This window comes from Varanus komodoensis, unplaced genomic scaffold (genome assembly GCF_004798865.1).
Source record: "Varanus komodoensis strain SLA01 unplaced genomic scaffold, ASM479886v1 scaffold39, whole genome shotgun sequence".
In the NCBI taxonomy this organism is placed as follows: Eukaryota; Metazoa; Chordata; class Lepidosauria; order Squamata; family Varanidae; genus Varanus; species Varanus komodoensis.
In genome coordinates, this window is record NW_025335922.1 from 5,283,701 (window position 1) to 5,303,852 (window position 20,152).

Here is a 20,152-nt window from a genome sequence, read left to right on the forward strand (position 1 = left end):
TGCATGATGTCTTAGCTCAGATAGCTTTATTTCCACTTATAATATGATGGGTTGGAGACAAGCAATACTTCTAAAGAGGTCCTCTTATCAGTATTTATTTCATTTGTATCCCACCTTTCTTCTGTAATTAAAACGAAGGCTGCCTGCATAGAGAAATTCCATCAGACCCAGACCTGTTTAGCTTCTGTGAGGTTGCAGCTGTCAGAACCTTTGAACTGTAATAAAAACACTTTTTAAACATCACTAATGCAAGTGCTCTATGTACAAATGTGCATTTGTTCATTTATTGCAATTCTATACCATCCAATAGCCAAAGTTGTTTGGGCAGATCAAAACCCTAAAATGCAATATAATAACACAATATAAAACCAGTTACATGTAACAACAACAACAGCTAATTAATAATATTAGTGTTAACATATTAATAATATGTCAATATGATGCCATATGCTGTCAAATCTTGGGAGTAGAGAAAAGTCTTAACCTATTTCCAGAACGTTGACGAGGTTGACACCCAGCAGGCCTCACTGAGGAGATGTTCTATAATTGAGGGCCACCACTGAAAAGGCACTCTCCCTTGTTGCCATCTTCTCATCTCCTTGGAACATGCCATAGCAATCCCCACAGCAGCTCCACAGGATTATCATCGATATTATTAAGAGAGCTGAAAATAGAATGACAGATGCATTGATTGTTATGCCCAGTTATCCACATTCATTTCTTTCAAACTTCTGGTGAAGGAGGTTTTGCAGATCTGTTGCAATGCTACCTGGCTAAAAACCGGCTTATTTGGGAAGGAGTGGCTCTAAGCACAGGTTTCGTTAGTACAGCCAAAGAGATTCAGCCTAAGATATAGACAGCTGGATTCTAGGCCTGCTGTCCATTATAGCTGACAATACTACACTGGAATGATTTTGGGGCAAACTCTGTTCAGGCATCTTAATCTGCCCTGTCAAAAGAATCAGCTTTTCCAACTGAAGAGTTGCTATAATACTATTGGTTGGTTGGTTGGTTTGTTTGTTTGTTTGCATAAATCATTACTGTTGAAAAGAAGCTGTTTAGTTGTCTATCTGACCCTCTACCTTTTTGGGAAACTGTGTGGTCCTGAGTAGCTTTATAGTGTTTAAGGCTAACCCTGGAAAGATTAAGGAAACACCTGGATGTTTGAATGGTCCAGCTACAGGAACTAAGATGCTATCATCTCCATAATCCTTACATTCATTGTTGCCGCATTAGGACAAGATTTCTATTTAAACAGATGCGCTCCTTGAAAAGCATCAAAAGAATAAAAAGGCAGCCAATAGAAAGGAATAATCTTTGGATCTTGCAGTCTTTTAAACCTGATACAGCAGGCCAAGAAATACAGAATTAAAAAGAAATTTAAGCTGCCTTCCTTCCACCCTCAAACCTAGAACCATTAAATTTGCTTGGTAAGACAAAAATAGCACCTTCTTATAAAATAAAATAGCCATGCTAAGCCACAAAGCTCCAAAGTAACATCTGGTTCTTTGGCTAAAACATTACCCATTCTAGCCAGCTATACAGCCCCAGAGAGATCCTCATGCTACTGTCCTTCCAAAAGGAAAGGGGAAAAACAAAGTTAAAGATGTTGCAAGACTCAGAAACAAGTAAATTTCTTGAAAAAAATCCATTGCATTTACAAAGAAAGGTGTCCTACTTTTAGTGCCATTCTCAGAGTGGTTATTAATATTATAAATACATGGTCTTACCCTCTGAACTGTCTTTGGAATCATAACAGTTCTAGTTTGTCTACTAAAAATAATATCAAAAGTCATTTAGCCATATCTACTTCTCCAACGCCATAAAAGCACCATTCTAGAAAAGTTTATGCAGAAAAAAATCCCTAGCATTTCCAGGGAAATGCTGTGAGTCATAATACTTTTTCTGCTTTAACCTACATAGATGGCACACTAAGTCTCTGGTTATAGAAGCACCTACAGCTTACTCCATAAAACAAATACGCAAAGCATAATGAGAAAGTAGATAATTGAGGCAAATTATCAGTGCAGACCTGTTTCTATAACTTCAAGCACATAAAGCTGAGAATTCTATTCCCTTGTTCCTAGTGAAGAACAGCAAAGCGATGCAGCTGCCTTCTACCACCGTCACCTCAGTATAGTCTGCGCTGCATCACTGCTACTTCCACACAAAGGTCAGTCCCAGCCCTGCTCTGGCCCAGCTTTAGCTGGAGAAGCCAAGCATCAAACCTGGGACCTTCTTGTTGCAAATTATGTACCCTCCCACTGAGCTGCGACTCCTCCAGCTTTGTCAGTCTCAGACAGTCCTTTTTTTGGTTGAGGGCCCCATTCCTGGTAAATGGTAGAAGTCATCTGCATCACACCGCACTCCCATAAAATTCTCAGAATGAGCTAGAGCAATTTTGCAATAAAAGCCTTTCCTGGAAGTACTTTGGTGCTCTTTTCATAGCTGAGGGGGGAAAGAGATGGTGCCAATACCTGAAAAACCTTTGAAGCAGAGTCAATTTTGAGATATCATTTCATTTTAAAGGTGCAGTCCTATGAGACATTATTTGAGGGGCCATAGGATTTTTCAGATTTCCTGGGACTACACTCCAACCTCAGAACTGGGAATCAGAGCTCCGTTCCCACTGCCTCACCCCTTTGCATCCTGCATGGCAAGAAGCACGCCGGCCACTCTCAGCAAGGTGAGGAAAGTGGCATCAGGTCAAAGGGGGTAGCCTGCAGGGAAGGAAGGGGAGGTTACTGGTGAGGCTGGTGTGCACGTTATCCTGACCTTCTGCCAGTCTCCTCCCCTCCCCTCTGAAGTGCCATCAGCAGACAGGTGAACAAGCCTGACTAGCAAATTGGAGAGCAGAAGGAAGAGGAGGTGAAATTCCTTCTGGCACCCCTTCCACTTTGCATTGGGTGCCCATTTATTACAGTGTGTTTGCATACATTTTTCAAAATATTCATTTTCATATGAATACGTGGTTCAAACACATTTCTACAGATTGCAGCACAAGCTCAGAAATGTACCAACTTCGACTAAAGTTTGGGTTCAGGAGCAACAGCAACTGGTGATGGTGAGGCTGTGAAAATAGAATCACTAAGGGACAGGGCCTATTGAGGGTGACTTGTCAAGGGCCTTCCAAAACCAGGAGCTAGCCATGGAGGGAGCAAACCGGCCAGAGACACACAAGCAAGGGCAGAGTCTAACTGCAGATGACCCAGAATGCATCAGGAAGAATAGAGGAACAAAGAGCTTGCTGTGTGGAGGATGGCAGTTTCAGTTTCCTAGTGGTACCCAGGAAGGCCAGGGGTAGGTCTAGGGAGGAAGACTGCAGCTTTCTCTTTGCTTCTGAGACTGGTCCTGAGCTGCACCTGCTGCATTCTAAACATGGTAAAAGCCAGTGCAGGGCCGGGAAGCGGGTGCAAGGGCAGCTCTCACAGTTGCCACTACCAAGTTTTCAGCACCCATGCAGCCCGCTGGTGGGAGCTGCTACAAAGGAAGCCTAGGAAACAATCATATGCTCACTGCCTGCCTTTTTTCATGAGCAGCATCATGTGCAGACTGGCAGGCTGAGGTCAATGTCCCAGTTCCTCAAGTGGGCACAGTGAGCACAAATGTCTTGGGACTCCAAACAGTTTGGCAGCCCTTGCTGCCAAATCCTGGCCTTTGAACAAAAATCCAACTGGCTGCTCCAGTGGCAAGAGCAAATGAATAGGCTGGGCCCCTTGTTGGGCTGGCAAGCCTGGCAGTGGTGGAGCGAAGCCAAGCTGGGATCTGGCAAGCGGCTGCCCATTCTTCTCCTGCTCGGCATCTCTGAACGGTTTGCCACATGGGACGCCACCGCAAAGACCAAGAGGCTCCTGGCTGATGGCTCGGCTAATCCTGACCCATGCTGTGCCCTTACAGAGCAAGGTCATTTCCAAAACTTCTCCCTGCCTGCTGCTAGAATGCATTTTATGGCTCTCATGATTTGACGGTTCTGCACATCCACCTATGTTATTGATTTAGAAGAGCCATGATGTTGACATTATGGCTGATCTGCAAAGTATCAGGAGGCAGCATTTGTCTGGCACCTGATGAAGCCCACTGCTAATCTCTGGAGAGAGTGAAGGGCCACGTCAGATCAGAGGTAAGCCCTTTGTTCTTGCTGCTGAGGCAGGGGAAATGGGCAGAGCCTGGGGAAGAAACTCCGAACTCCCTGGGCCATATTAGACCACAGCCAGAAGTTCCCTGCGCCTACCTAGAGCCTCCAACCTGCTTCTTCCTTCCTTGATGTTCTTTGCTTTGCCTTGCCTGCCTATCAGCCTTCTTCAAATGAGCAAGCAGGGAGAGGAAGAAAGAGAAGGGGCAGTAGCCTCCACATGTGTTGCCCCCATTCTAGGAAGTGGTCTGTTTTGCCTAGAGGGAGAGGCAAATAAATGGAGAGTGGCAACATTGGCAAAGAAGGGGGAAATGGACACACTCAATAAGCAGGGCTCCATGGAGAGCCTCTTGTTCCATGTTCCTTCAAACCCCTTGGACTGGACTGATGTCTCGCCTTCCTCCATCTTTTCAGTTCCACTCATTGCAACCCAGTTTGATTTTCTGTTTTAGGTAGAAAGAAATGTGCTTGTTAATAAAGTAGGGCAAGAGTTGCCACAACATTTCACCTAAACTGAAGTTCTTTCTTGCTCTAGGGTGGCAAACAAGCCCTGTTTAGTTGAAACATCTGTAAGCAGTGAAAAGAAATCTAAAGATCGCTCTGCAGTGGGGTTGCACATGAATGATCGAGCCAGCTCATGTTGCCTGAAACAAAATAAATTCAGCTTGCATTTGGAGGGTCCTGGCTCACTGGTCACACAAAGAAGCCAGCATGGAGTAAAATGGCATTCTAAACGCTGGAGATGAGGAAAGAATCATCTGCTGGGGCTATCTGCCAAGGAAATCCCAAACCTTGCACAGAAGCCAAAAGACAGGATGACTTTCTGGTGATCTGAGTAAGTCACAGTAAGCTGTCTAGCATTCTGCCACATGCCTTCTCAGAGTGCTGCTCCTGTCCCCACCTTCTCTTCTGCAGAATGGTGTTTCTTTGGGACGAGTTTGCTGTTTAACACAGCAGTGTGTCCTTGTGGCAAAATAGCAACAGTAACTGTTGCTGTGCTGGCACCTGGAGCTGCTCCTGCTTGCCTGTTAATGCCAGCAGTTGTGGTATTTTGGCAGCAGGGAAAAGGAGCATTCAGTTGTTTGGCCTCATTACCAGCACAACATCGTGTGCAATCAAGCTGTTCTTCTTGACCTCAACAGTACCACTTAGGAGTATGCTAAAGCACTTGCTATTTTTACAAGTGTTATTAGCTTATATAAGTATGGTTTACATCTTGTGTATTTATTTGCTGCCTGTGGCAGACAGAAGGCTTCCACACAATGGACAGATACTCTACTAGCATTGCAAAGTGGTGAAATATGAGTCACACTTAAAAACAGCAGATCAGACCAAAGGCCTATCAGGCCCAGAATTCTGTTTTCACCAAGGATGGTCGCATGCAGCCTGTGGAGCATGTGCAGAGTGTACCATTCCCAGAATGCTCCTTGCTGCCCCCCATGCCTATTTAATAAAGCAACATCAGGAAAAGGGTTCTGGTTTACTAGTGGAATTCGGGGTACCCTAGCACAGAAAGGACCAATTCAGCTAAGTTAGCCCCTTCTGCATTTTCTTAGTGGCTATAGTAGCTTAGAATGGACAAAATTCATTTTTTAACATCCTTTTATCATTTTGATCCTGTATCTGTATCTAGCAGAGCAGTGGTGGGAGCACGGCTTGCAGAAGGACACTGACTCCCTGACTGCCCAACTGCAGCTGCCTTGGTTCACACAGTAGCCAAGTTTGCAAGTAAACCTTCGTGCAACCCAGGGACTGGCCTGCCATTGCTACATATTTACTTTTGCTCAGTGCTAATGTTTTTGAATGAACAAATGAGGTGTCATAAAGGCAGCTTGTCCAGTTAGAAAAACAACAGAATTTCTATGTTGGTTCTAAATCAGGCAAGAATAATTTAGCTGAAAATACTCTTTCCAGACACTATGCTCAACCTCTGTGGTCTTTCTGAGTGCCAACCCTTGAGAAGCTCAGAAGGTGACAAATAGGAGAAGGACCTTTTCTGCAGTAACCTTCCTATCTTTGGAACAACCTCCCTGGTTCCAAATTTCCCAGCTTTTTGGCATCAGGTTAAGACGGCCTTCTGTGTGGAGGCCTTTAAAGTTCTGCTTGGTCATCCTGTGGCCTGAGGGGGGTTATTCTGGTAATTCTTCCTGGTAATTCTCAGCAAGGATGACATGGTGCTGGGGAAAGTTATGAAAGGTGCAGCCAAACTTAGCAAGATTTTGGAGCGCCTTCCCTATGATGAAAGCAAAGCTAAAGCCATTTGGGGCATTTAGTTCAGACCAGCCTTGCCTAGCCCTGTGCCTTCCAGACAGGTTTGGACTGCAACACCCAGAATTCCCAGCCAAAGGCCACCAGGTTGGGGAAGACTGGTTTAGACAAAACGATGATGAAGGGGGAAGATAATAGAGGTTTAGGGAAAGTATGGGGAAGGAGGTTAGAAGCATGTTTAGCACACCCTTTCATAAGACTAAAAAGAGATCATCCAAGGTTTCAGGATAGGCAAAGGAATGCTCTGGTTCACACAACAAAAGCTTAATGCATGAAACCCGGTGCTGCAAGAGGCTGTGCTGATGGCTACTGGCTTATTTGCCTTCGGAACTGGAAGAGCAGGCCTTTATTATGTTTGTTGCATTTGTTCTGTTTATTTATTGTTATGTTTAACTATCTTGTCAGCCGTCCTGAGACACCGTTAAGGACGGGATAAAAATACTGTAAAAAAATACTGTAAATAATCCACTTTTGCTCCCTTTCTCACCTCTAGCCTTGCCTTTTTTCTCCAGCCATCCCTTTCCTTGCTATTTCTCCCTACTGTTCCTTCCCTCACTTCTTCTTTCACCCCCTTTTAAGCCTCTAGCTTTGCTCTTTCTGACCCTGCCCCACCTGGCCTTGCTGCTTCCCTCTCCCCCACAGCCCGTAGCTCTGCTGTTTCTCTCTCCCACCTCTTTAGCTCACCATTTCTCCTGCCCCAGGCCTTGTTCTTCTCTACCCCTTTGTCTTGCCATTTGCCCTCCCTTCCAGCTTCCACCCTTGCTCTTTCACCCCCACCATCTCTTTCACTCACTCTTGACTAGCCAGGTTCCCTGGGTAGCCATTATTTGACCAGCCACATCCTCTGCCCCATCCAAAGCAAATTCTCAAACCTGTTTATGGGTCCAAAAGGGTTGTGGACCATGATGTACAGGGAACACATTGGGGAACACTGGTATAAAAGACAGGGCTATCAATGGCTATTAACCATGATGGTGGAATGGAACCTCCATACTCAGAGGCATTATACCACTGGATCTATATTGTTGGAGAGCAACAGTGGGAGAGGCTAGGTTCATATGTTCAGTAGTGCAACAATAAGGCAGGTGTAGGCATACAGCCATTCCCCCACTGGCACTGTCCCTGTGTACACCCTACTGTTGCTTAGTTGTGTTGCCTTGAGAGTGCCACCCAATTTTCCCTATCAAAATTAGGAGAGGAACGGTGTTATGGAAGCAAAACTCAAATGCATATGCATTATAGTTTCTGCCTGTAGAATCCCTGCTGTTTTCCAGACCCTGCATTTTACATCCTGAAATGGTTGAGATTTGAAACTGCGTGGAAACTAATCCCACTACAGCTGTCACAGTTTCCCCCGCAAAGAATCAAAGAGTGTGGCAGGATGCTGAGAGTTTTCCGTCAGACATCACTGGTCACCATCTCCACCCCTGTACCTTCACTGTTTGCAGTGCAGAGATGTCCCTGGAAACACTCTGCTGCAGGGAAATTTGCAATCGGTGCTATAAACAGTGAAACAGCAACAGTGAGAAAACAGTGGAAGCATTCTAAGAGAATTAAGCTGGGCCAGAAAAAACTGTGCATATTCCCCAAAGCTACCATCAAGGAAAGATGGTTTTCGCCAACATTTTGATGCACTCTGTGTAGGAAAGAAATCATTTTAACACTGGAAGGAATTTGAGCTCTATAGGGGAACTATAAACACCACAAGCCGCATTTGGCCTTTGGATGCACGAATAGGACTTTTATTGATTCCAGCAGAAGCCACACACAAGTTCCCAAGGACAGAATATGGATCCCCGTGTCTTCACTCCATTGCTGCTCCTGCTGAGCTCAGTCACTGCATGCATTTAGGGCCCAGTGCAGTTGCAAATTAGAAGATTTTGGGGACTACTGATAACAAGGGCTCTAGCTGGTGGGTGGGAGGTTGCCTTCCTAACAAAGAACCTCTCTCCCACGCCAATTTTGTCAGGGCTACAAAAAGTCATGAATGCCCTTCATTAAAACTTCCAGTCTACTATATTAACCCCCCGTCACCCTGCACACACACACACACACACACACACACACACGTACGTAGGTATCTGGAGAAGTACTTAAAGTGAATAAACTCCTGTCCATTCTCCAGAATAAGGGCTGGATTCACCAAGGAAAAGTGATTATGAAAGGGGCTTTCCTTCCATTATCACCTACTTTCTATAAAATAGAATATAAAATATGATTTATTTCCAGGTATTCAGAGTTCCAGCACTTTTAGTGCCGTATCATGTAGCCTTCTACCAGCCAGGAAGTGTCCCCATCAAGGGCCTTAAGCCTCTCATCGCAGCATCTGTTTGCATCTTTGCATGCATTCAGGCAGAGGCAAAGAATTAAATGGGGGAGGATTATTTAGCTGATACAATGTAGTAAAATAGAGATTTATGTGCTATCATGAAAAGAATACACATCGTACATTACTGGGGAGTGAAAGGTTGTTTGACGACTCTTACCAGTACTTTCTTATACATGCTCACTGTATGACTTGAGATAATAACAGTACATGCAATGTTATAATCCCCAGGACTCAGTGCTTGGAATGCTACCAGAACAGTATTATAGGTGCTAGTGAGGGAAAGAATAAGACAGATCTCTCGTTCTCCATCTCAGCTGCCATCACCACCACTGCAGCAACCACCAGTTTTGTGGCTATAATATGGCACCAGATGACTCCCAGGAGCTTGCAAAGGAGACTGGGAAAATGACAGATTTCTTGCAACATATTGTGGCATAATACCTCTGAATATGGAGGCAGCATTTGGACCTCATGTTGAGCATATTGATATACCCTTATACTCCATGAATTTGTCCCACCAGTTTTGAGAGTTATTCAAGCCATAACCACATCCTGTGGCAAGGAGTTCCACAAATGAATATGGAGTTGGATGAAGAAGTATTTCTCCTTAGTCTGCTCTGCACCTACTTCCATTCAGTGAACCTGAGAGGAGTAACTTTGACAACTGCATGGGTTGTGCCGGGTGAATTGGGAACGTTTTGCTTTGATAGCTCTTTCTGGCTGGCAGTGAATATCATGTGGGTGCCTCCAGATGACCAAGTGATCAGCTGGTGGAATCAAAGCTCCCTTTGTGAAAGTGTGCTGTGTGCACGTGGTACCACACCTCACTCCTTCTCTCAGAGAGCCAGCTTCCTGTGTTGGCTTTTCAGGGCTGGTCCTCCCAGTAGACAAGCCAGAGGGTGGTCCCTGCTAAAAGGTGCTCAGTGGTGCAGAGGTGGGAAGCAGCCGCAGTCCCCTGGCCATTCCCTGTGTGCTCCGGTTTGCCCTGCACTTTCTAAGCCAGCCTGCTGACCTCAGGTGAGTTGAAGATGCTGCCCGGTCACCTGAGCAGATAAAAGTTTCAATGGTCTGCCCAGTCAGATGCTCTAGGTGGAGAGTTGGTGGTGGTGGAAGCAGCTGTCCTTCAGCTCAGGCAGAAAATGCCTTTGGTTGGCAGTATATCTTCTCACCTGGAATAATGATAGACACTTGCCTTCTATCTTGCCTTTAAGTCATCAGCTCAACAGGATGAATTATACAAAACAACACAGCACCTGCCTGCCTCACCTTCAGCATTTGCATGACACATCCACATAATTTATATTTGTGGCAGCTGCACGAATATAAAGCGGATGGATTTTTAAACAGATTAGACAGGCTGTTTATAGCCCTGGGGACCCTTTTGAGTTGAAAGGAGATTTATACATATTTTAATAAAGAAAATATACCGGAAGCATGGAATATCTTATTTTAACATTTCCATCCATCCAATTATAACAATATGTGCTGTGGGTGGGAATGTTACCAATGAAAACCCAAGAATTCTGAACAGATGCGAATTGTTTGTCATGCACTGAAGAGGGCATTGGTCATGCTCCCTTGCAGCGCTGACCTGTAACCTGAAGTCTGGGTTTTTCTAAGGTAAATAACAGGAACGTCCAGGTTTTAACTGCTGACAACTGGTGGGCAAGTCACCAGGGGGTCTTAAACGCAGCACTCTGGGAGCAAGGCCCAGGCACCTACCTCTTGGCACCTTTTGGTAGCTTTCAGAAGAGGGAGAAGAACTTCTCGGTTGATCCCTGCTCTGCTGCTATGCCAGTTCCCTAATGGCGGAAGTGCTATGGCATTATTAGCCCAGCCAGACCAAACGACCTGAGAAATCATCACTGGCCCAGTATAAATTTTCCTCTAGGCGTGGTTGCTCAGTCTGAGCAACTTTCTTTAGGAAAGACTCCTTTTGCCTCATCTCTGCCTGCCCAGCTTGCTCTGTCTCATCTGGACCTTAACACTGGCCTTACTAGATCAAACCACTTGTCTCTAGTCTCACTGCACTGTCCTGTGACATGGCTAGAATCAGCCTATAGGAAATCAAAGCAGTGCCGATGCTATTTATATCCTGTGCATTTTCCAATCAGGTGACAGACCCATTTGAGATACGGATGGGGTGATTGCTCCGAAATAACCTCATTGTGGGATTGTGCAATATTTATCGTTTGATCACCAGCATCTCCATTTTCGGTTTTGACTGGCTTGCAAAGATAGATGCTCTAAAATGGTTTCAGGATCTGTCCCGTATATTATGGCATACATAGGTTGTTTTTAGCCTTGTAAAGAATAACTGCTAGAAACAGAGGAACTGGTCACTCGTTAGATTGGTCAGTCAACCCAGTCCTTGCCAAGCTAGGAGCACTCAACCTCTCCTGCCAAGCTGGAGGAGGATCTGCCACCCACATCACAGTGCATAATCAAAGAAGAGCAAAAAAATTGCCAAAAAAAGAATTGCAGAGCAAATAGCTAATATCTGTAGTTAAAAATAGACAGATTTCATACCATAGAAGAAAGTGGTCACTGTTGATTCATGCAATATTTTGATATAGCTGTGATGTTCTTAAGCTCTATGATGTGTCATCATTTGATGTTCAAGGCTAACTTGTAAATTGTCTGGCATTATCTCTGACATGGGTTCACATTGCTGCTTACCACCTCCTGATTCATTGCACATTTCTAATTTTTTCCACAGCAGAATAAGCTGTGGTCTCAGTTGGAATCTGAAATATGTCGATGTGTTTGCAAGAACTGTCATTGGTCTGAGTGAAGAAGACCAAAAACAAGTGACTAATTGTCATGGGTATGTGACACTGCCAGCACGTCATATGAACATATAAGGAGCTGGATCAGATCAAAGGTCTACCTAGCTCCGTCATCCCCAGCTAGCATGCTGGCTGGGAATTATGGGAGCTGCAGCCCAACACTCTGGAGGGTGTTGGGGCAGGCTGATTTAGCCTATCATTTCATTTCTCAAAATAGCCAGAGCCTTCTCTTGTTACTACTGAATGGGCTATTAACTCTGAACTTGGATATTCAGAGTTAATTCCATACTGGACATGCCCAACAACATAGGATGGAAGGAAGGAATTTTTGTGACCTAATTCATACTTCTCAGGGTAATGTGTACTTTGGAATGCAGTTATTTGCTGAATTGTACATCTCTCTGTTTTTTGTGATGCAGTTCTTGGTTCAAAAATTGTGCACAAAAATACATGTGGTACGGTAAATACAAAAAAGAGAAAGGGACATACAAAATGTTTATGCTGGGGGAACTGTGTACCAAATATGCATATTAAAGAGAATTGCGTATGTTAGAAGAACTAGCATACAAGAACAAATGCAAATATTCATGTGTGGTATGTGTGTGTGGGAATGGCACACAACGGTCTTGTACCTGAATACATGTGACACTCACATAAACTGATTCCACCATCCCTACCAGTACCTACTGTTGGACTGATCTTCCCTGAATTTGTTTATTCTGCCTGGTGTGAAGCAACACCTTCTTTAGTATGTTCTGAACTGACCACATATCAGTTTCACTGGATCACCTCAAATTTTAGTACTGCAAAATTAGAAGAAACACCTTTGTAGGTCCATTTCATTCTCCACACCATACATAATTTTCTGTGCGTGCAGAAGATGCCGGCTTCAATCCCTGGCATTTATGTATTTATTTGAAGTGTTTTATGCCACTTTTCAGCTAAAAAAGGCTCCCAGAACAGGTTACATATAAGACAAACAAGCTTACAATCTAAAAAAAAAAGTAAAAGAAAAGATACATGGAGGGTGGGAAGAAGAAGGATACACCCACCCTCTCTCACACATACATTTAGCAGGGGCATGGTCCCCTTTCTCCTCCATCTGATCCTACTGGAATGGTTGCTAGTGATAAAAGTATATATATGGAGGAAATCTGTAGTCTGTTCTAAGCTTTCCATGGCGCACTGTTGGCTTCTTCAGTTAGCTGAACCCAGGCTTGCCATTTTACCATTGTTTGTATGGAAACACCATAGAGTCCCCTGGCAAAAGCAGCCACGGAAGTGGCCACTGCTCGCCTTCAGTCTTGACTGCCCACAGTTGTGGAGCAACCAGCGTGCTTTTGCTCACTGTATTCCCATTGACTTAGTGATATGCTTTCCTTTGGAAACGGAGCCAGTGTGAAAATACATGGAGAGAGAAGGGGAAAATCATAACCAAATTCTTTATTTGAGTCGTCCCAAGATGCCATCCATAAGGGACGGCATATAAAAGTTTTAAATAAATAAATAAATAAATATTTTCATTGGCTTAATGGGATCTGGAGTGGTTGGGAAGCACAGCATACATGTGGATACAGTTGGGAGGCGGGAAAGAGGAACCTGCTGACTCAGGCTGTTGCAGTTGTGAGCCGCTCCGAGGCTTTGGCAAATGGGGCAGTTGAGCTGCAGTTGTGAGCCGCCCCGAGGCTTCGGCGAATGGGGCGGCACAGAAGTTCTCTAAATAAATGAAGGAAGGAAGGAAGGAAGGAAGGAAGAATGGAGAAAAGAAGGCAATTTCACTTGTGGGAATGGCCAGGATGTATGGCAAGGTCAGGAGGATGGAGCGGGGAACACAGACACCATGCTGCCCAGGTAGCCAGGTGAACTTCTGAGTGGCAAATTTGGACCAAAACCCATGTGGGGCAGAAATGGCATAGTGCCATGTGAACCCAACCATAGACTTGGTTTGTACAATCCAGCAGCCTGTGGTGGGATTGTCAGCCTTGCATATTTCTAAGTGGATATTTATGATGTGTAAACCCAGCACAATGGCTTGTGCATAGCCTGTGCAAGTGGCCTGCAGGGTTGCTTGGGAAGAGTGACAGGATATCCAACTGCCTGGCTTGGAGCCTCACAATTTCACTAGCCATGTATCAGGCTGGCAACATCTGCATGCCCAGATCCTGCTTGCATTTGCTATCACTGTTTGCTCTGTGCGAATGGGAGAGTGGCAGATAGAGCAGTGGTCGGCCAAGGAAACTGTGTAAAGTTTCTCAGATCTTCAGTATGTTATTTTTACTCTCCTTGTATGCAAACTTAGTTGAGGGGACAAACAGAGAACAAAAAACATATTTGCTGCCCTCCATCATAGTATAAAGTATAAAATACAGATTTGGGGGAATTTGTACTTTTTTATGTTTTTTCACTTTGGAAGATTTGTGCATATCTGTAGTACATACTACTCAATGTGACATGTAGAGTTATTACCTAATCATAGTCTAAATGACTCCATTGTATTTCTAGTTAGATTCCAGTATTTTTTCTATGCTTGCACATACTATAAATGATAAAAAATTAAATTAGCATATTCCATATATTATGGAATTATAATTGTACCCAATACAGTCATATTTATTTGTACCCAGACAGATAAATTAACATATTCACATTTTATACAAATTTCCCACCTCTTTTTTTAGTGATGCACAGGCATTAAGTCTCAGGCTTTAGCCCCCAAAGAGTTCATGACTGAAATCCAATTTGAACCAGGAGCCAAATGCCCAGTGCACTTAATCCTTATGATACACCACCTGTCAGCCTTTTCCTGCATGGAATCATAATTTGCTCTTTCATCCACACTGTCAAGCGTGGACCAACAACATATGGGAAGCCTCACTTCCTTTGCTGACATCCTGTGCGAAAGTGGCTGACTCTTAAAAAAAAATTCTTCATCACCAACAGGTTTTGGGTAATGGATGGCTCAAGTACCTTGGCGTGGATGCTGAAAAGGTCACTGTCTTCAGCTGATAATGTAGGGCTGTGTGCAGAAGCCACTGCAGAGAAGGAAGCGGGGAGCTAAAATAAACACAACATTCTCTGATGAAAGGTGGTGTTTTTCTCTTATCACAGCCATTAAAATTCCAGTCTAGAGAAGAAGAAAGAGCAGCAGGGCCAGGAACCTCTTGGAATTCACAGTCATCATTTAGGAGAGCAAACAGCTTGTGCTCTATTCATTCTTCTTGAGAGGGCTTGAGATTGTCTGAACTGGAATGGAAACTTAGTAAGGGGTTTACCTCTTTTTTCTTTAGCTCAGTTTCAGTTGCTCACTTTGAGCAGCATGGAGAAGATGCCTTCCATGTATTGCAGCTTTCTTCAATTCATGATCTCCAAAAGTTAGGTACTGGCTATGGAAGATGGGAACTGTAATCCAACACAGGGAAGGTACTGGCTTGGGGATGCCTGGTCTTTTGCATGCAGGTCTGGGGACATGGTTTTGACTGATGGGTAACTTGAACCACAAACAGAACTTCCTTATCAGCTCATGATCAGCTCTTGGTACTTTTCTCCTTCTGGTTCTCTCTGGCCTCACTGTGTACATTCCTCCTCCCAACCGTGTGTATATGTATACCTGCCAAGTGAAGTGAACATGCATCTGATGAATGCGACTATAGTCCATGAAAATCTGTGCCATAATAAGCCTCTGTTGTTTTTGCTACAGCAGCCTCTCCCATGCCCACCCTTCTGGAAACTGATACAGCCGTGGCAGTGAGAAGCCAAATGGTCCTCCCACTGCGGCCCTTCGAGACCTGCCACCCAAAGGGGGGATTCACCTCACCTTGTGGGTGGGCCGGCCCTCCCCCTGCCTAAGGAGGCATGTGGTCAGCCACAATGTCAGCTTGTTTGCCTTTGCCCAGCTCTGCCAGAGCTCTGTGATGCTCATCCAGAGAAGCTTAGGAGGACTGAGGCTCAGCACGGCTTGTGCCCTCTCCTATCCCTTGGCCCAGAGCAAAGACATGGGGAGCTGCCTGATGCTGACTGGAGATGGTTCTGCTGGGTTTCGAGGCAAAAGTCTTTTCGGCCCTACCTAGAGATGCCAGGGATCAAGGCTTCAGCCCGCAAAACGTGTGCTCTGCCACTAACCTTCACCTAGAGTTGTGACAATCCTCCTAGGAATATGGCCCTCTTCCGTCTGTCTGTCGGACTTCTTCTCATGCTTGGCACTGGCTTAGGAGGGGAGTCAAGCTGAGAGGGTGTTGTGCGACCAGCAACCTCCTTCTGCAGCATGTGCAGCACAGATAAAGACTGCAAGCCATGTGTGTAGAAGAGGGGTGCCGGTCGCGCAGTGGTCACATGGGGTTCAATTCCTGGCAAGCACAGTGTGAACCCTCGGTACGCTCACGAGGAAATTGGACTCATGGCTACAGGAAAGTGGGCTGAAGTCTAGGGAGCTGAGCCCAGGGAAGCCAATGGATCCCAAATGGATCCCTTCCTAATCCACACCCCATCTCTGAGTTTCTCTGCTGCAGCAGTCTGTGCTGCCTGCCCCACCCCAGCATTTCTGATGAACATGTCATTCTCACACAATCACAATTCTCGGGATGTTTTCCCTACAGTCCAACAGTTGTGGTTCACAAAGCCTCCACATCAAGGGTGCCTGGGGGTAGGTCCAGCAGGAGTCATGCGGGGGATGGGGCAACGGCGGCTCATCCAGCACCGAACATGCATATGGCTTTTGTTTATTTAAGAGCCAGAAGAAACATGGTGTAATGGGTCACAGATGTTAAAAGGGAGATATCTACAGACATAAAGAGGGCTCTGTGCAAACTTTATTGGGTTAGATGGTAAATCCATTTCAGTACAAGCACAATTGCAAATGGAAGCAGCTAGTTAGTTAGACATAACACCCACGTTCCCAAGAGACACTCGATATGAATGGGATGCAGAACAGAAATGCAAAATGACTTAAGGGGCTGTGGCAGGGTGGGGAGAACACTGCTTTGCACATCTCCAAGATACCAGGACGAAAGACACCGCACAGGTCCAGCCTTGCCTCAAGGACAATAAGACCCCGCAGGAATCTTTCCTAATAGGGTGATGTCACCACAGCTAAGTCTAAGGCTGACTTAAATTGCTGGAGATGAATGATAGCCATAATCATAAAGAGTTAGCAGTTAATTCAAGCCAGTGGAATCTGCACTTAGAGAGGCGAGGCAATTACACAGCACAAAGATCCTTGCATTGCAGAAGAGAGTTTACGAGCAGCTGGTTGATAATAGCTTTTTGCAAAAATAAACACACTCTAAATGCACAACCAGACTGAAAAAAGTATTAAAAAATAAAAAGCTCTTTGAATCTGAGAGCTGGGAAATACATTATAGGTACTAAGCATTCATCACAAGGTAAATTTGTTTTACTCTTGGGTAGCTGCCATATGTCCCCCATGTTACACTACTGGAAAACTGCAGATGTCTCCTAGTCAATTAGCACTTATCCCTGACAATCCCCGATTGTCACTTAGCCCTGATCCCAGTATTTCTGAGCCCTTTTCTTTTGTTCTGCTACTGCTTAGAGCAATGGTTTTCCAGGCCCAGCATCAGGGGCTGTAAAGAATGGGCAGCTGCCAAGAGTCCCGGGCCTGAAAGGGGCCTAGCTTGCTCAGCCCAGATCCCACTACAGCTGCTGCCCAGGCCAACCTGGGGCTGCTGGGCTGTGTCCCTTCTCATGGGAGGCAGTGATGGGTCCGCAGCAGCTGCCATCTATCTCACCCTTGACAGCAGGCCTGTTTGCTGGGTACTTTATTCTCAAAAGATGATGCCCTTATGCCTCCTTATCTAAATTCCTTTTTCTAAAATCCTGCTCGAGCAATGGGGGCACGCAGCTTTGAAAGTCCACCACTTCGTGATTTCCGGATGGTCGATATCACAGTGAATGGGGCTGAAGGGCTTGCTGCACAATACCTTTGCCTGCAAAACTTGCTGGGACATTTCTGTGGCACTACAGCTTGTACTGTCCCTGACCACCAGGCATCCCCCCCCCCCCAGAGGTTATCATCTCTGCACTTGCCCAGAGCATCATAAAACAAAACTTGTAAATCCATTTACATTCCAGAACTCCAACTTCTTGCTTTTCAGTCAAGTGCTCATGCCATTCATGAGTCTCTGAGGAATTCTGCACACATAAGACAGCATATTCGCTCTCCGTATTTGACACAATTTTTGTTATAGCCCCAGGCTGGGCACCACCAATGCCTTTGTGGGGTGGAGAAGAAGCAGAGCAATCAGTAATGCAGAAGGCATTGCTTGTGATTCAGATAGTGCCCTAAGCATGGCAGAAAGGTAATTCTATATTTTTCCTTGACAAAAAGTACCTATTGACGTGCTGACCCCTTCTTTTAAATGGAGCCCAGAGTTTTAACAGTTAGCTACCTATATCACAAGAAAAGGAGATGGGATACACTTTTGTACATTTCAAACAGCTAGAGTCTTGGAAAAAAGTGCAAAATCTATATCATCCTGGGGAGCATCAAAGCAAAAAAGGAGAAAGGTGTAAAAGTGCAAATTGTGTATCACCCTGAAGGCTACCAAGGCAAAATAAAATAAAATATCCACACCTCTTACTGCAAAGGGGGTGTAAATCCCACCACCCCCTTTTTGCACTCAAAGATCACTAGTGCCTTTGCTTTTCCTTAAGAGCTTGTGCTCTGACAGCTGTCAGGGGAAAACAAAGGAAAAAATGAATCCTATTTGTACCATCTTTGGGTTAAACAGTATTTTTGGACCTGTGAGATTATAAAATAAAACACAACACAACACAACACAATGCTGCATACATTTGGGATACGAAAAAGGAAACAAGGCAGGCAGGCAGGAAAGAAGAAAACAGGTGACCAATCAGTGACATCCAAGAATGGCAAGGGGTTTTTTTTGTTGCCAATATTGACTTGCACCTTGCTCACAGCTGGACTTTTCCTATGTGAAGATTGGTCATTTGGATGTGTATAATATGGCAACCCAAGGTGGATAAAACAAAACCTAAAATAGCAAACCTAAAATAACATGGGTTCTCAAGGTGGTTTGTTGGAGAGGAGAGGAGAGGAGAGGAGAGGAGAGGAGAGGAGAGGAGAGGAGAGGAGAGGAGAGAAGGCACAATGGGTAGACATTAGTCTGGGTTTGGACAACAGAAAAACCAACTGTGCCTACCTACCCATTACAGGTTTTTGTGTCATCCAAACTGGTTCAGTATTTTAGGGAAGATGGGCCTGCCGAAACACTGTTTACAAACAAGGAACCCCGAAATGTGAGTGGCCTTCCTGGGGATGGCTGTCTTGACTAAACCCAAAACAAGGTGATTTGGGCTAAGCATTAGGAAAAATTTCCTAACAGTAGAAGCTGTTCAAATGTTCCTTTAAAGGAGGAAGGTTCCCTTTAGCACAGATATTTGGCAGAGGCTTAAGGGTCATTTCTGAAGAGTGCATTGGTTCAAACATCTTTGGTCTGCTTCCTTCCAGATTTTTGGATTACAACTCCCAGTATCCATGCCCATTGGTCATGCTAGCATAGTTGATGGGAAGCAGTCACCAGGTTGGGGATGGCTGAATTAGATTACCTCCAATCTCTAAAATAATTCAAAGTCATGTTTATAGGCACTTTCAGCAAAAGAAACTGGCTTGAGGAAGGCGAACCCAGAGGTCTGGGAGTGGCTCTGTTTTTCCTAAGCAATATTTCAGATCTTGCATTTGTCTCTGCACAGATTGGAAACCACAGCCAAAAGGAAAGAGGAAAAGGGTGGCGATTTTATTTCAAGTTTCCTGTACTTCAATCACCGTCAAAGATGGGGACTTGGGAGAGGTGGCATTCCTCAGATAGGGGAAATACAAAGAATGGCTTTATAATGTATTGCTTACACCAGGGAAAGAGATTGTTTTTGAAAAAGCAAGCCGTACTGGCCTCAAAGAAATGAAGGCGGAGGGTGTGTAAGTGGGCAGGGAGAAGAGATGAATTTATTGAAATGTCATTATTAAATCATCATTCTTGGAACAGGAATATAAATCTGCAGCTAGAAGGGAAGAGAGGGAAAACAAAGCCACGGCCTTCTAACACCTCATTAAATCAAGGGTTTAGGAAATACCAAGTAGAAGAAACAACAGCTATTATGAAGCCATAGGAAGAAGATAGGGGACCTCTTTAGATGGCTGAAAATGGGTTGAGGGAGACACTTAATGGGACCCTAATATATTAGGAACCCTGAAGAAATTGTTTGAATACAACTCCCATCATCCCAGCCCACTAACCATGCTGGCTGGAGTTGATGGGACTGACTCCAACAATAGCCAAAGGTTCCCCACTCTTCTGCTGAAGCAACAGTGCTGAAAAAAGCGCCATCTGGTGGGTCACATGTTTGTGTGAATTTAGTGGGAATTGCCCCCTCTCATCTGCTAAATTAACCAGCGGCAGAGAGAGCAAGGTTTAGAAGAGGGCATTCAGCAGGGATGGATGAATCTGTCAGTTTGATTTCTCTCTGTCTCTCTCTCATCTCTCAAATGTCAAGTTGGTTTATCCCAAACTTTGATATACTTTAAAGATTCTCATGCGCATTCAGTTGATTTTAGCTCATATTGCATTTTGGATATACGATGTGTTTGAACAATACTTACAC

General features: G+C 44.7%; 1 long non-coding RNA gene across 1 annotated transcript in view; it reads right to left on the reverse strand.

Annotated features, from left to right (window-relative positions):
• Positions 1-328: 328 nt before the first annotated feature.
• LOC123028931 overlaps positions 329-20,152 on the reverse strand; it is a 41,392-nt gene continuing 21,568 nt past the window's right edge. The window contains exon 3 of the long non-coding RNA XR_006415794.1: positions 329-664. This is a non-coding gene — a long non-coding RNA (uncharacterized LOC123028931). The remainder of the gene's footprint in view (positions 665-20,152) is intronic.